Raw genomic sequence first — 4,911 nt, 5'->3', positions numbered from 1 at the left:
TGATTTTTTTTCACTTTTTAAATACCTAATAAAGAGTTGTCTACAAGAGATCATCTCACTGTTGTTGTATACTCCATATGACTGATCAAAACAGACCTAGACAATTTCTCAGATATTTTAAACGGTATCCTCCTTTTTAGGTGCAAAATTTGCATTGTAATGCACATTTAGTTTGACCCTTTTAACGCTAACTTTCTTCAGAACATTTTGTTGTTTTATCATAACTTGTGTTGTTTACAGTGAGTCGAAAATTTTTCTCTCCGCAAAAAAATGGAGTTAACTCTTGAACAATTTCTTGCGATGATTTTTTACGACTTTCGACGTGGATTATCAAGACAGGAGGGCATGCGGATTTTTTTTCTTTTCTAAATTAAGGGTAGTGTCCTAACACCCGCCCGCCACACGCCCTTGCGGCGGCTTACGGGGTATAAAGTAGATGTAGATGAGTGAATCGATCAACTTACTTCCACTTTTGGCAATGGAGCCCCATCCTTTGCCACTGTGAAACGCTGGTAAAACGAATTCCGTAATGGCCGCCGTTCCCTCAGCGACGAAAGTCGTGAAGGTCGTCCAAAATCAGTTGTTATGCCAGAAAACATTGATGCTGTGCAAGAACTAGAAAAGGAAGATCGTCGTGTGAGTTATCGTGAGATTGAGGCATCTTTGGGGATTAGTACGCCGAGCATCAATAAGGTATAGCATGAATATTTAGCTGTGTAAAACATTGGTCCACGTTGGATCCCGCATAATTAGGCAAAAGCTCAAAAAGATGCTATTGTCAATTGGCGCAAATAAATGGTCAACAAATACAATCGCGGTGCATCAAAAGCTGTATATTCCATCTATAAAGGTGACGGTCTCACTGAAGATCAGCCGAAATCAATATATCATATGCGGTCCAAAAGGACATAGTTTTCTCTCATAAATTTATTGTTGTCATGGCGCTGTTTATCGAAACGGTTGTCCGTATTGTTGCCGTGTTCGTAGTGACAAACAGAAATTCAACTGAACCTGTTTACAACATTTGGTATACTTCCTAGAAGGAATTCTGCGACATAATTAGAACCGGATTCCCGTTCTAAAAAAGCTAAAAATGAAACTTAGGACGATGAGCACGAGTTCACACTTTGTGCCATGCTCGTGAGGGGGAATAATTATCACGCTACGGCTAAGAAGAAGAACTGTGAATGGATTTATACAGACACCATAGGGCTTTAAATATATTAGTTATTAACATAATACATAGAAAGAAATATTCCGTAATGGAAGGCAGAGAGAGAATTTCATAGGAAACAAATGAAGAAGGACGTAAAACAGAGACGCCCCAGGCAGGAGATGAAAGGTATTACAATAGTGATTATAGAAGGACGGAAGACTAGCGTAAAACCAATCGAAAGATGGGAATACTGAATATTATTATATGTAATTTACCGGTTAAAGGTAGGTTTTTGGATGGACACAGCTCCTAAATAAATATATTGTGACTCCTAGCAAAACACAAAATCCAGCAGCCTATTCTACATCAGGCCCCTCTTCATCTCTGAGTACCGTCTTCCTCCCTTAATCCCGTCCAACATCCCAATCCTGTTCCTGCCTGTCCCTCGTTTGCCTAACGTTCTCCCCTCTATTACAGTCTTCAACGTCCCACTGCCGGTCAATACGACCCTCATCCATTTTTTCTGCCTCAATAGTATTGCTCAAAAATTCCCCAGGGTGGTAAAGAGGAGTATGTGTTACGATAATTGAAAAGTACGATTCTTGGTGACTCATGAAGATCGCTGACCGAAATTATCGCAGATGTGTGCTAAAGAAAATATTTGACGTTTGAGAACATATCACTCAGAGGAGCGTCCTGAGATAATAGCGCGTTCTATCTGATTGATGAATAAGCGCGCGCAAACATCGAAGAGCAACGGAATTGTTGACTTCTGTTGCACAACAATACTCCAACAATAGTATTTCGATTATATTTATATGATTATTGAGAACCGCCCTTTATCTGCCATCTTGATTCCAATTGCGAGATTTAATTTTTTTCTCCTCATTTAACTAGCTTCTCCATACCATGCAGTGCCAATGTGATAAAAACAAATTTTATATTTGCAAAAAACTTGATTTGAAATTGGCGAAACGGTTTCCGCCACCCTTATTAAAACAATATATAATTTTAATTTACTAATTCTATAAGCTCGAATGCGATATAAATATAGTTACGCCTATACAATCCTCTTCAGAGGTGTTTGGTTGAATCTTTCTGAGATGATGTACGATTTGATGCAGGACTTTTCTGTCCATTATTTCCTTCTATACCCTTCTGTGTGTCTGTCAAGGTTTGTACACAATTTATAAGGTTCTCTTTTCTTAAATTTTTCTCCACATGGTTTTCTCCTCTTATATTCATCTGTATATTTATTAATATCTTACTTCATCTGCCCATTTAATCTTCGGCATTTCCCACCATACCCAAGTTCCGATAGAAACACAAAAAAGGAGCACAGAAGAGATGGGGAAGGCGGAATCAGGAAGATCACAAGCGGAAATATGTTTCCTTGACCGGGACTTGAACACCGGATCTTTCGACTTGCCGGGCTTTTTGACTGGTCGGGACTTTTATATGTGTTCATATCCCTTATATATATATATGTATATATATAAATATATATATATATATTTATATATATACATATATATATATATATATATATATGTATATATATATATATATATATATATATATATATATATATATATATATATATATATATATATATATATATATATATATATATATATACACACACACACACACGAGGGTCATCCGGAAAGTAGTACCCGTTCGTGCCGCATGAAGTGCTGACGACGCGAGTAGCCGCTGGACGAGGTCAGATAGCTTCAGTGGCTTGTCTGCCTTCTCTGAGCCAAGTTGCGTGACGCTAGCATTGCCTGTGTTGTTTCTGTGATTGTTTACAATGTTTAAAAAAATTGAGAACGCCGCCAGTTGTGAAGTGAGGGCAGTGATTAAATTCCTCAATGCAAGAAACGTTCGCCCATGTGATATTCATCGCCAATTAAAGGAGGTGTATGGAGACAATGTAATGGACGAGTCGTCTGTTCGGCGGTGGTGTCGCAACTTCAACATGGGGAGGGGGAACACACACGACGATGAGCGTTCGGGGAGACCGTCTGTCATTACAGACCAACTGGTGAGCTCAGTTGACGAATTCGTGAGGAACGATCGGCGCGTCACAATTGATGACATCTGTGAGCATTTTCCCAATGTTTCTCGAACAATTGTTCATGAAATTGTTAAACACCATCTGCATTATGCAAAAATTTGTGCAAGATGGGTCCCTCGCGTATCTCAATGAGCTGGCGGCGAAGGACTATGCAGCAGGAATACAGAAACTTGTCACACGTTATGACAAATGCCTTAATTTGCTTGGAGATTATGTTGAGAAGTAGTTTAAAGTATCCTCTTTCAAATAAAATTTTTTATGTTTGTTAATATTTACTTTTGTCTTTTTATTTCACGAACGGGTACTACTTTCCGGATGACCCTCGTATATTGTAAGTATACATAGGATTTGCATCTAGTCTTAATATCTTGAGCTATGCTGCACTTAACACATGTATATCCTTCCTTCTTTCATTTCATGTTATGGTGTTTTCGCCAGCGCAAAATATGCGTTAAGTTTCGTTTAGTTCTATGCCATATAATCAATTAATTGATTCAATTATTTTATTTATTCAATTGGCCTTCATTCTCTGCGTTTGGCGATGGTGTCGTATTTATTTAATCGGAAAACGCTTACCTTGGTAACCCATTGTTTGTGACGTGGTAATGCACAAACGGCTGATTGTAAAAAGTCTCTTAAAGAAGGAAAACCTTTAAAAATTCGATCGGTGCCCCTCCTTTAAGCGAAGTGACCTTCTTGCCTTCATGAGGGGTCATCCCTGCCTGCCGAGCCGAAACCGCGCGCGTCAATTTGATTTGTAATGAATTTGACCGAAATACTGCAGAATGCAGACACCAACATCTCTCTTCTAACCACGGCCACTACTCCTGAAAGCATGATGCGTCTCCTTAGTCCTACCCTCTTCAACCAATCACGAGGAGCTGTGTAGGGTTGGGAAGAGGGGAATGGGAACGGAATGGTTTGCTTGGAGGTACGCTTGTGTCACCGATGACCTCAATTGTATAGTGGTGCATATCCTGCTTCGGGAGCAAATTTGGCGGCGTTTTGTCCGACGGATATATATATATATATCTTTCGAACGTAACGTCGCCAACCTTGCTCTTATATATATATATATATATATATATATATATATATATATATATATATATATATATATATATATATATATATATATAACACTTTTTGAAAGTCTCACGGACGTGTTTAATAATGTATAACACTTAGCACTAGTGGACACAGACAAAAACACAGAAAAAAGAGGCTCACTATTTTTCGAATTTTCGGTGGTCGTTGCCACCTTTAAAGAGAGGGACAGAGCTCAGTTCTGTCCCTCTCTTCCTTGATAAAGGTGGCAACGACCACCGAAAATTCGAAAAATTGTGAGTCTCTTTTTTGTGTGTTTCTGTGTTTTTGTCTGTGTCCACTAGTGCTAAGTGTTATACATTATATATATACATATATATATATATATATATATATATATATATATATATATATATATATATATATATATATATATTATTAAGCCTCATCGCACTACGGTAGGAGATATGATATCAATAATAGAATTTAGAAAAAATGATTTTATAGCGAATGGATTCAAGTTTTAATTTTTCTCCTGAATGAACAAAAGGGAACAGATTAATTTAATGCCCTCTACCACATACCTTGGCGGCGGCGATTGGGAGTTCGAAAAAATCACTGGATGATT

Source organism: Hetaerina americana, unplaced genomic scaffold, assembly GCF_022747635.1.
Source record: "Hetaerina americana unplaced genomic scaffold, ioHetAmer1.1.p SCAF_9, whole genome shotgun sequence".
NCBI lineage: Eukaryota > Metazoa > Arthropoda > Insecta > Odonata > Calopterygidae > Hetaerina > Hetaerina americana.
Note: the sequence above shows the minus strand (reverse complement) of the source record.